Source organism: Cimex lectularius, unplaced genomic scaffold, assembly GCF_000648675.2.
Source record: "Cimex lectularius strain Harlan isolate CLEC.00 unplaced genomic scaffold, Clec_2.1 scaffold266, whole genome shotgun sequence".
Classification (NCBI taxonomy): Eukaryota; Metazoa; Arthropoda; class Insecta; order Hemiptera; family Cimicidae; genus Cimex; species Cimex lectularius.
The window spans coordinates 585,168-598,476 of NW_019392824.1; the positions used below are offsets into that span (position 1 = coordinate 585,168).

The 13,309-nt window shown below is 34.4% G+C and overlaps 1 long non-coding RNA gene across 3 annotated transcripts; it reads right to left on the reverse strand.

The window, feature by feature from the left end:
• Nucleotides 1-4,291: 4,291 nt before the first annotated feature.
• On the reverse strand, nt 4,292-12,368 carry LOC106672725. Of its 3 annotated transcripts, XR_002910568.1 has the most exons (4): nt 11,914-12,368; nt 6,914-7,262; nt 6,575-6,844; nt 4,292-6,515 (listed from the first exon to the last, which is right to left on the reverse strand). It is a non-coding gene; the product is annotated as an uncharacterized LOC106672725 (long non-coding RNA). The 3 variants fall into 3 exon arrangements; XR_002910567.1 differs by having other exon boundaries at nt 4,292-6,844; nt 6,922-7,262; nt 11,914-12,367; XR_001341299.2 differs by having other exon boundaries at nt 4,292-6,844; nt 11,914-12,367.
• Nucleotides 12,369-13,309: the final 941 nt, after the last annotated feature.

A 13,309-nucleotide genomic window follows, 5' to 3' on the forward strand; every position in this document is an offset into this window, starting at 1 on the left:
TTAGATTAAAAGATATCACGATTTTCCGACGCCAGGACGTGATATCTTTCAAAATCGATAAAAAGCGAAATTACTCTGAAATGGTTGAGAATCGGACCATGGTCAATATGAACTTTTTTGTTCATTTTAGGGTCAAGAATCTACTGGTGAAGTTTGTAGCACGAGTAGCAAGTCACTCTCAAACATTAGCAATCCTTGAACCACCATTTTTTCTCTTTTTGTCATCAACATCTTGGTCTCACAACCACTAAATAAGAAAATGACGAGTGCGTTGGAAGCGTTATTAAATCAGGTAGTTTTCCTCAAATTTGCTGCCTTCTGAGACTAAAATTAGAAACTCTGGATTACTTTATACACTTTCCGATTTACACAATTTTCCACTCTTTTTGTAGTTCTGGCTGAAATAAAACACAAAAAATTAGCCCAAACATTTTGCCTCCGTCATCTTCTTATTGAAAAATTAACGGGAATTTCAACGGTGCTATTAGATTTTCAGAGAATGTTTAGATTAAAAGATATCACGATTTTCCGACGCCAGGACGTGATATCTTTCAAAATCGATAAAAAGCGAAATTACTCTGAAATGGTTGAGAATCGGACCATGGACAATATGAACTTTTTTGTTCATTTTAGGGTGAAGAATCTACTGGAGAAGTTTGTAGCACGAGTAGCAATTCACCCTGTATATATGTATAAAAGATGCAGTAAAAACTTGGAGAAGATGACGAAAAAAAAATTATATTGAAAAGAGTGAGGATAAACCATTCGAGATTAACAAATGGCCATATGTCAGTGGACGGATGAAACATTCGATACCCCTATGGGATGCTATGAATCTGTGACTGTATCATATCACCTATCAATGACTGTGTGACCTAGCATCGGAAAAAAGAAAAACTTTAATGTAAAATAGTGACAACCAAGAGAACTTGCTAATATAATTTCCATGGTAATTTTTATGGTCGTTCGAAGATTATCTTCCCTTTTAATTTTTTTGGATGAGTGTATATACTAGATAGAATTTCAGATGTATGAGTATAAACGAAAACAAGCCAAGATTTTTTATGTAATATCCTAGTACCTTGACGACGGGTATTAGGTGTGTATGGTTTGCTTGAGATAGTATCGGAATATCAAGAATCCCGGTGGCCACCCTATACGTTTAATTGTAAATAGCCTATTAATAAAAATAGGTATATATGTATGTATATAGTATAGAACACTCACTGCTCCTCTAATATGTATTGTCTGCCTCTTCAGGAGCACTATGTCGCCTCCATTGCTTGTTTCCTTCCATCGTTCTCGAGCGCTTCTGACGTCTGGATGAGACAATTTACTTAACTCCCCGACATATATGCGTATGAATTTATAAATTTTGCCTATAGTTCTTTTGTGTGAATGATGGTCGGCGGTCATCGGAATAAATAGATGATAATAATTAGTTTATTATTTCAATTAATTATACTTTTACCTATGGTCTTGGTTGAAGTCACGATAGCTCAACTGGTAACGTTGCCGTCGTCAAACATCAAGCAGATCAGAAAGCTTATCGAAACTGAATTACTTCCAGTTCGACTTCTTTAAAAGATTTATTTAGAAAAAATCACCTTGTTACATACCTTAAGTTACTGTAGTCATCAACTTGGCCATCCAGATCGACTCTAAAGTTATCGGAGAGTGATTGCAGAATTATCAAAACCTTTCTCCTACTTTTAGTCTTTGCTTTTTCCTAAACCACTCCATGGCTAATGTTCTTAAAATCTTTGCGGAAACCATATGATCAGTATGGCAAAGAGGTATTTTTTCTTCACTGATGTAAATGGAATTACTATATTAACCTTTTAGCATACTGTTGTCAATAAAGGACAAGTTAACCTCTCCAAAAGTAAAATTGTTGTTTTCCGAAATGGCAATGGCAAAGGGAGAAAAAGTTGAAGTTGTGAATCAATACAAGTAAGAATTCTGGACGTCTGCTAACTCTTCTTCTCTATTTTAACTCCCATTTACAGTGTAAGATGCATTGTGCGGATGATAATTGCGCATTAAAAACTAACAATAGCAATAGGATAACAAATGCTGGGCTACACTTATAGAGGACATGTCTCCTCGTTAGTTTTCACTGCTATGGATGGGTTTTCAGTACAAAGAGAGTTTGGAAAAAATTCAAAGGGAATTCTTCAAAACACAAATTTCATTTTGTCACCTTTATCTAAAGTACTACTACTCTTGAAAATATTTAAGTTGCCGGACCACGGTTTGCCAAAAATTACTGCCTGAAAGGTTATTAAAAAAAGACTAGTGGTTCGTGTTGTGAATTTCTTTGATACAAGGGTGTCATCATTCTACACCATTCTAACTTGTGAATTCCAATATGCTGGCCTGTATGACAAAATAAAATGATCAAAGCCCCAAAAACTCGACAGTACTTTTCTATGTCTGACCGCTTCGTTTTGCACAAAGCCCGCATAGGAAGTATTAACGATAAAAGATCTTTGATATAAATAAAGATCTAAATATTTCATGGTTTCTCTGGCTGTTTAAACTGAGAAGGAAACTTGTTTTTAACTGCAAACCATGGTTCCAAGAAAGATTCCACTGCTGAAAGATGCTGCCTTTATAATTATAAGGTTTCTGAGGATATCATTTTCAGGGTCAATGTCCTTTGCCTGCTGGAATTAGGTTAACTATTTAGGAATCGGAACCATTTCAAGGGGTGAAATTATTGCATACTTGAAAGGTCAGTCACACCCACAGCCTGTCATAAATTATGCACGCCACGCTTGCAGAATTCGATATGAGTGGTCAATTGATCGCGCTTTGTAAGTAATTTTTGCTTTGCCTTGTATATTTTTAGTTTTTTTTATTACTCCGTAAAATTCGGGTAAATTAACTCTCTCATTTTAAAAAGTTTAGTTAACTTATGTGATTATATTATTTTTTGTGTCAATTTTTATATTTTGGATACAATGAACTACTCGCATTTGCAATTTTATGTTTATAAATGTTAGTTTTGTTAATTAACCATGCGTTTTTCTCCTGTATGTGGTCGTTAGATGTAATAATGTTCTTATGTTCTTTAGATGTAATATTCTAGGAAGTTTGTTAAAAAAAGTATTTTTTCAAATATTAATATGTTATAATAATAATAAGCAAAAAAGGGTCTGCTATACCGCTGATAGGTCCTGAGCTCTTCTGTGTCATATGGATTCACACGATCACTGGCTATCTTAGACAAAAAAACAAATTGGAAATGAGGAAACAGTGGAATTCACTAATAGGAGATAAACAATACAAGGACCTTCAAGCAAATTTTGGAAGAAAAGAAACAACATAATGCATCAAAGGAAGCAAGAAAAAACTTCTAACACTGACAGCATTCTTGAAAAGACACGGCATCTGAAGAATATTGGTATAACCCAACACGGCACTTTTTATTCTGTAAAAAAGCAGAAGAGGCACTAACACATCTACTAACAAACTATGGCGCCACATTTGCTCGAAAGAGGAAGTGTTTTGGGATGTAAAACTTAACCGTGGAAGAAATTCAACCCCTGAAACCGAGCCTACTAATCAAATTTCTTGATGAGCTAAGACTCACCGGAGTGCTATAAACACAGAACGAGGGATACAATAGCTCTCAATGAGCGCAGTAAATTATGCAACCCGAACATTAACGTAATAATAATAATAATAAAGCGGGACTGTACCCCTACCATTCGTCCCCCCCTGGTTGTGTCGTCTCGGGAGCTTTAGGTTCTTCCTTTTAAGTTTGCTTGGAACCCAAAGTTTTTAATTTGTGTACTTCTTTATGATTGTTTAGTTTCGTTATAAATCAAATGCTGTTACCACTGGATTAAATAAAAATAAATAATTGTAAAAACATTCATAACCGCCATTAATCAAAATATATTTAACTTTGATCTTAAAACAAAACATCGCCTGAGAGTTAAAAAAAGTAGACACCCTCGTTTTTTAGTACATACTTGTAATCGTTATAATTTTTAAATATATACGTATTATATACATATATGTTATATATATATTTATAGATAAGATATAGCCAACGTTAGAAAGAATCTTTACACGCTTTACAGAAAAATCAACAGGAAAGAGATTGAACATTCAAAGATTTATTTACAAAATCCAATTTTCAACACAATTAGAAGATTTTATCTGTGTTTTAGTTACCATTAATCCTTCAAACGAACCAAATATTGTTGTAAGATAATCAATGGAGGATTGTCTAAACGATAATTAAAAATATTGCGGGTTGCCATTTTTTTGCCTCTCAGTATAGATAAACAAGGAGAGAAAAACAAAAAATATATTTTAATATCGATTATATTGTAAAAACTACGTAGTAACTTATAACTATGTTGATTGTTTATCGATAGGCATGGTTATTTTTAACTAGGTTGTCACTTCGTTCCCCACTTCTTAATTGTTTTAACCGTTTCATATTCCTCTTAGTTACTTCACTACTTTAAAAAAACTCATTTGTTTTTTCGTCAAATAATATATGCCTGAGCCCATGAAAAAATAGAAATACAATTAGTCCATTTAGTGTAGTCATGTTGCATGTGCACCATGGATCATGCAATGTATGGCACGGCAGAACAAAAGGAAGGTTTTTTTGTTTTTCTTCAGAAAGAGTTTCTCTTTTGGAGAACCGTTCACGTCTACCATGAGACTGGTTAATTATAAATTATCAGAGAATCGTAAATCTTCTTTCTCAATAAACGCCAAGGTCACTGGTCGGATTATGTTAATTAGAAATTTGGCTACTTTAACACTGTAGTTTATAATTTATGACTTATTCGGATGCGATTGCGAATGAACAACATTTTCTCTTTGAAATTGATTCATTGAGAATATACGTTCTAAGTTGATACCAAATAAGAAATAGGAATAGGGAAAAAATAGTTGAAACTGAAACAAACAAGTCTTCATCGGACATGGTGCCACGAACAATTCCTCCTGTATGTGTGGCGCGGATTCATCGACTGATTTATTGTCCTACGCTGATCTGGGATTTCTATTTATTTCAGCCTAGATCGATTAAAAAGATCCAGTAGAGAATTTAAACCGATTGCTAGCCAATGACCAGCCATTAAACGACAACAAGCGAAGCCACTATTTCCAGTTCAACCTCACGTTATAAACTCAATGTAGGTTTTATCCCATTTATAAATCAAGTTAGCTTAAAAAAAAGCATTGATACAATTTTAACAACTAATTAATTATTTAACCTAATTTTTTACCTATAGGAGTCTGCGGGGTGTTCTGTCGTTCCCGGTTTGTTTTCCTCTGTCAGATGATTTTCGGCATCTTGTATTCTTCATTGGTGGGTCTGACAATTCAGAGAATTCAAACCGATTGCTAGCATGTGACCAGCCATTAAACGGGAACAAGCGAAGCCTCTATTTCAAGTTCAATTACACGTTTTAAACTCCATGTAGGTTTTATCCCATTTACAAATCAAGTCAGAATAAAACACATAAAAAATTATTGATATAATTTTAACAACAATTAATTATTTAAACTATTTTTTTCCTATAGGAGTCTGCGGGGTGTTTCGTTGTTCGTTTTTTTTTCACTGTCAGATGATTTTCGGCATCATTCCTCATTGGTGGGTCTGACAATGCAGGCGTTGTGTTTTTGTTTTCTTTTCATAGAAAATCGTCATGTATTATACACACAACATAACCTACAAGTCATAAGGGTAACTATCCATTTCAGAAATTCTACCAGACGAAAGGCATACACGTGTGTTTAAATTGATTCGTAGCAATTATGGGAGCCGAACAAATAAAGGACAGCCCGATTCCCTCAACGGATCATAATTGAGGTGCAAATTTTTGAACAAGCGTTGTATTATGAAGGAAGTGTCACCAAGTCCAACTTCCCGGACTTAAGGTGTAAATTTATTCTATTATTAGGCAAAGTCCGGAAAAGAGGTTCTCATTTCCATGACAGAAGACCAACTCAAAGACTAGGTTTAAAATTCTGTTAGTAAGTTATTAATAGCGGCCGCTACCTAGAATTTAAAAGGGAAGAAAAGTAAAACACTCTGATTTACGTGATTTGCTTCCTGGGTGAAGAGAATTTGAATAAAACTCTTGAATTCATCAAACTATGTTTTAACCAAACAATTACTCTCTCTTGTTTCTGAACATTCATATCCTTCCTCGCCGTTATCCGTGGTAAAAGGTAGGTGAAAATGATCTGAGATACGTCATCACGCGGATGGACGGGGACTTCAAAGCAACATGTTCTTTCCTTTTGTTGAAAAGTATAAATGAAAGCATTGGTCGGACCGAAAGCACAACCAAAACAGGAGATGGGAAACTTTATGTTGGAATAAATCACGCTGCAATTAGTGACCGAATAAAGAAACTTACAACGCTAGATGGCCATGAAGTCGATTTTGCTCTCCACCGAGGTTGCATACTTCTAGGTAGGTGGTGATCTGCCACGACCTCGTGGACTGCAGCGTCGAATAGACTAAAAACCGCCTAGAAAATGGATATTGGAGGAGAGAAGATTGTGTGCGCGGCGTGACGGACAAACATACCCTCGGCGAGCCTCGTCCTCACTTTCGACACTCTATTATGCCCTCAAGAGGGTAAAGGCCGCATTCTATAGGCTACGAGTTCGCCCATACATTCCAGAACTGATGCGCTGTTACAAGTGGCAGAGGTCTGGTCACATCTCTGTGCGGTGCACTTCTCCGAAAGAGGTTGTAAATGTGCCAGAGAAGCAGTCGCAACTGATACATAATGTGAGGATCCGCCTTCTTGCATAAATTGGATGCCACACGGCCCGGTATGCCAGCTGTCCTCTCCTAGTAAAACAAAAAGAAATAAGCTGAAGGGTATAGTCCGGCTGAGTTTTTAATAGGTAAGGGCAACACCTTGTCACCTCTGCAAATCCCTGCCAAAGGAGTCTTTCACGATCATCAACCAGCCTATCTCTTTCTGTTCCATTGTTAAACACCTTGATGTTACCTTCGACCAAACTTTTCCTGGAAACCACACATTTTCCAAATTTCCCTACGCTGTGTTGGATGCAATTTCGCCGGTCCTGGCTCCTTCTGCCTTTCACCACTCGTAAGGTTCTTGTCTCTTCCTTAATCTTTCCCCTCTTCACTACAGCTGTGTCGCTTATGGTGGACTTACGAAGGAATAAGAAAAGTCTCTGCAAATCTCATGAATTGTGTCAGAATTATTTTCGGCACCCCTCGAATGTCTAGAACCTCACACCTGTAATCAAAACTACTGATGATACGATGATATCATATTACATTCCACACATCAAATATTTTTCACGTAGTCTAATTTCCCAACAATTTAGGTTTCCTTTTCCTATTTATCCCTTTTTATATAATCCTGAAAGGATAATCTGACTGAACCATTACCAACACATTTTTTCCCTTCGTCGGCTCTTTTCACCTCAAAGAAGCCGACGCCTTATACAAAAATGTCTTTTCTATACCGACATCCTTCCCCACCCCTTCAAAATCCAACGTATATAAACACAAAACAGCAAAATCTCACTGGCACTCTCAACACGACACGCAAGAATGGCACAATTACACAGAAGACAAACACTTTGAGTGAGTAGAAATACTTTGATTGAATATAAAAAATATATTTTGCATTGTATAAATTCACTTTTCCACATCCAAAATGTAATTGTTATATGTAAACAATGTTTGTAAATCCCAGGCCCTGAAGATGATCTCAATAAAGATCGAAACGTTGGCACGATAAAGAAAATGTTTTTCTGAAACCTACATCACACCAGACCGCATCTCATGATTTCTAAATAAATATCGATTAACGGTCACTAATCACCACATATATTTTTTATATTCAATCAAAGTATTTGTACTCACTCAAAGTGTTTGTTTTTTGCATAAGTGTTGAGAGTGCCAGTGAGATATTGCTGTTTTATGTTTATATACGTTGGATTTTGAAGGGGTGGGGAAGGAAGTCGGTATAGAAAGACATGTTTGTATAAGGAGTCGGGGTCTTTGAGGTGAAAAGAGCCGACGAAGTGAAAAAACGTTGGTAATAGTTCGGCCAGATTATCCTTTCAGGATTGTATAGACGGGGATAAATAGGAAAAGGAAAGCTAAATTGTTGAAAAATTAGATTAGTATAATTAATTACGTACGTTTTTTTTTCTGAATGAAGAAAGATGGTCTCATATTTTTCCAACCAATAACTCGAAAGAAATATATTAACTTGCACTACAGTGTGTATAGTGTGGGTGTATACTTATAGAAAATGTTACTAAATAAATCCAATCAGACCAATCAAATTGATCAGGTTTTATAAACCGTGTAAATTATTTTAAATAATAGTGGTGAGAAGGTTCAAAAGATTCATTAGATTGAGGTCGAAAAACTGTAGTAGAAATCGTATTTATTTTTAACATTCTATCATCTTTTGCATCTTTCAGAAATTTGTTATAAATTTTGATTTAGATCGGTTAATATAGTTATGAAATACCGAATTTACAAGTAAACTGTTTTAATAAGTCATCGGCTGTCGTAAGTCGTTTTTGATTAGTATTGGGGAAGCGACGTAAAATGTTGTTAAAGCACATTGTGTTCTTAAGGTGTACCCTTTTATTTTTTCACTACAGAACACTACACTATGCTAATAAAAAGTATTTCTAACGGTTTGGATGAATTTCAATTACGTAATAAGTAAATAGGTTTATTGGTAATTTTGGTTCGTCTACATGAAATCTTAGTTGCTTGACATTACATTGACCAATACTCTACGTTGTGTAATTTGTACTGAGATGAATGTAAGTTTTAGAAACGACCTACATGTAGGTAACCAGCGCGTCAGATAAGTCGAGCTGGCCATAGGTGCCAGATTATCAACCACCTAGATATCTAGGAACCAATTAGTCTGGGGGCAAATGGGAAAAAGAGCCATTCTATCATTGTAATTACACACTTCAGCCCTTAGACCAATTAGTCCAATTAGACAATTATTATATAGACCCTTGCATCAATTAGAAAAGGTTCTCACTCATACTGTAGCGTTCTATCCGTTACAGTGTCGGTGAATTTGACACCATTGTAACATTTTATAATAAAACTTCTTCTTTTTAAAAAGCATCTCCCGCAGGACGATTATTTAACTTTTATCGTCAAGTAAATTTATAAATGTGGAATGTCGGAAAGAAAGATAGATAGAGTCGGAATAAAATTTACTCAACAGTACTGCTTTGATTTTTAGTGTGACTTGTTAATTACTGCATGGAGAATTGCTATATTTGTTCATTCTCAAAAATAGTTTTTAGGCTCTAGGGGTTTCTTTGGGGTTGAAATTTGAAAAGTGTTTGTCATTATTAATAATAATAAAACCATGTTTAACTAATCTGAAACCATTTCAGACAAAGCAGATAACGAGTTTGAAACGCGTTGAAACTATTTAATAGCATCTTTAAGAGGAAACTTATCTAAGAAACGCAATTCTCTAGAAAATAATAAACAAACCATGATGTATTATCTCGGTACTAGCAACTTCTATTTCCTCAACTTTTCATTTAGTTATCATTTGATTATTTTGCGTCTTTTTTTAGAGTCCGGTCAGATAATGCGCTTACTCTGAATCTTTCTGCACGTTGGCTAGAAACTGGTAAACAAGATAAGAAGGGATCAGGGACTGAAGGGAAAGTTTTAATCCTACATTTAAAAAAAAAAAAATCAGCATTCATCTTACTAGTATTATAAATAATGTGTGGTGTTTATTGACCGTTAATTAATGATTATTTGGAGATCCTGAGATGCGGTCTGGTGTGGCGTAGGTTTAGAAAAACATTTTATTTATCGTGCCAACGTTTAGATCTTTATTGAGATCATCTTCAAGGCCTGGGAATTATAAACATTGTTTAAATTATACAAATACATGTAGGATGTGAAAAAATGAATTTATATAATGTTAGAAATTTTAGACTCAATCAAAATATTTGTACTCACTTAAAGTGTTTGTTTTCTGTGTAGATGTGTCATTATTGGGTGTCGTGTTGAGAGTGCCAGTGAGATATTGATGTTTTATTTTTTTGTACGTTGGATTTTGAAGGGGTGAGGAAGGAAGTCGAGATAGAAAGACATTTTTATACGAGGAGTCGGCTTTTTTGAGGTGAAAGGAGCCGACAATGGGAAAGAATGGGTAATGGTTCGGCCTGATTATCCTTTCAGGATTATACAGACGGGAATATTTAGTGAAAGGAAAGCCAAATTGTTGAAGAATTAGACTACGTAGAAATGTTTGATGTGTGGAGTATAATGATTGTTTTATATGTTATATTATATGTTTTGTGTGATGTGTTGATGATATATGTATGTTATTGATATTGAATTTGATTAATGATATTAGCGTAGCTGCAACTGATTTACATGTGTCTGTTCTGTAATTGATGTTGTGTTTATCTCTGTTGATGTAAACCATTTCTACAAAGTTACATTTATGTTTGTTTTGTTCTGTATGTAATATTGTTGGATTGTTGAAGTCGAAATTGTGCCAGTGCTGTAGGTTTTTGTTTGGGTTTTTTGCTGTCACAGATATGTTCTTTACCCTCTTATCCAGATATTGGGATGTAATTCTGATGTAAGTTGCTGGACAGTTTAAAAATTAATTGTTTAAACTGTCCGGCGTCTTTAACTAGCAAAACCTAGAAATCTTATAAGCGCGTAATTTGTTAAATACCTACTTCTTCGAGATTTTAAATTTTTCTTCAAATTAATTTTGAAATAATGAAAAAATCATCATTCCGGTCAATATTTGATTCATTAGTTTTTGGGTGATAGCTGAATACTTTATTTTTCGATACAAAAAAGCATTGTCCAATATTGGTAGTGATCTTACTTGTAGAAAAAGCCGCTTTATGAACGACGCCTTCGTTTAATTTTATTTTGTAGAAGGCGGATGCTAAATCTACAGTACTACAATTTCCCAGATTAACTACGATGTTTCTGATTAGAGGTAATGAAAATGACTTATGTGATTTCATTTAAATGACGAAAATATACGTATTCGCGGTTTGCATTATAGGGTTTAAAGCTAAATGGTTTAAAGCTACAGTTAAAGGGTTTTTAGTAAAATATTTTTTTTTTACATTCACTTGAATTACGTAATAGCGTTCAGAAAATATTATTTTCCATTTGTATAATCGAACTTAGACATGACGCTGACTTATCAATATTTTGCTGTTCACATAAATAATAATTGGAGTCACGCAGTTTCGCAAAGTCTGAAATTTTCATCGTAAAAGTGTTACTAAACGTGCTGGTAAATGTATAAAGCCGCCTTCCATCTTACAATTAAATTTATCAATACTAATATTAAAAATTATTCAGAAATCGTGAGATGCGGTCTGGTGTGATGTAGGTTTCAGAAAAACATTTTCTTTATCGTGCCAACGTTTCGATCTTTATTGAGATCATCTTCAGGGCTCAATGTGTTTGTTTTCCGTGTAATTGTGCCATTCTTGCGTGTCGTGTTGACTAATTTTAAATATTTTTTTAATAACTTTTTCCTAGGAATTAAAAAAAAAATCATGATACAGTAAACCATCTATAGAGATGGAAAAGTATGTGGTACTAAATGGAGTTTCTTTTCGTGCCGAAAATTCCTATTTTTCATCTATAAATTTTCCTTCTGTAATCATCATTGTTAGATACGAGCTTCCTCATAACACATTAAAATGTTTTATGAAAAATTACAAAATAAAATTTTCTTTATAAATTTTTATGAGATAGCAATATGCAATTGTTGTTAAAAATGTCCTATTTAAGGGACAAGAAACTACATATAAATCTGAATAGTGATGAAAGAAAAGAGAAAAAAGAAAGAAATTTGGAATCGTAAAGAAGTCGTTGAAACTCACAGGTGCGGTGAAGTTCATCCTGGATCTAATCTCTCGAACCCTGGTTCTTGCCTCGGTAGATGGTTATTGGTGTTCCTTCATTATTATTTACGTTATAGCGGCACTCTGTAGTTTTCCTCAGTGTAGTCACTCGTTTCAGCTACTAGGCAGAAAGACCCGATCCGGGACGTCTCATGCTAACGGTGTTGTCAAGTCCTAATTCTTCTCCTTTGGAAGACTCGATCTCCTGGATATAATAAAATTTCCTTTTGCCAGAAAATTTCATTCAAGTCTCGGCTATCCGACTTCTGACACCAAAATTTTCGTTGGTGTGATAACCAACCTCACGAGTGGGTGAACACCAATACTGGGGTAGAAGCAGAACTACACGGACAAAGAAAAATTAACTTCTCTCATAAAAAGTTAATAAGTACAGGAGTGGAGGGCTTACGGGAAACAGACCCGTCGCTTGTTACAATTTTTCCCTGGTGGGAGGTCTATGAGTGGATTTCGCATGGTGGGAGTATAAAATCCTTATCTTGGGAAGACGGAACAAGGGGAAAGGTTTTAAATTAAAATATTTTGAGATAATTGGAATGATGGATATTACAATTAACCTATTTAATTTAAAATTAACATTTCTTATAGCAGTAAAACAACTTATGACCATGATCAACACATATTACATGAACAGTATCATGGAAAATAAAATTCTAGTATACAGCTTTTTTCCGCTTAATGAACCCTTTAATTAACCTTTTTCTACTTGAAATGAACGCTTTCTAACTTCAAAGTAGTCCTGTTTAATTTCAAATTAACTTAAAATTATTAAAACTGTATTACAATACTCAATTAGTTTTTTATATTAAATCTATCATATGACATGGCGAAGTATATACTAAAATTAAGTTTGAGACCATTATTTAAAGACCAATCAATAAAATTATTGAAGTACATTTGAGTCTTCTGCATTAGAGAAAACACGATCATAAGCAGAGAGAAAAAATCAAAAATTAGGGAAAATTTAGCAACATAATTAACAAAAAGTAATAAGGCACCTAAATAAATGCCCTGTTTTACTCCATTTACGTTTGTAAGTTAATGTTGTTACTTTTTACTTGATGTCATCTAAGTAAATCAATGTGAAACCATGACCATATTGAAGCTTAAAACCTTCACTTTTGATAAATAACTTACCAAGTCTTGAAGTTGTTTGGTCAGTCGTGTTTTGAACGTGGACGAGTGCGGATCAAGAACGTCTTATCTATAGAGCCAAAGTCCAACCTCGTTGATTTCAAATCACTTTCACGGCGTTAAAATCACATGATATTTTAAAATTCATTATTTAATCTTATTTATTAATTGTTTTTTCTTCATCGTTATTACAATTATTTATTAATTGTTTATTGCATGTGGT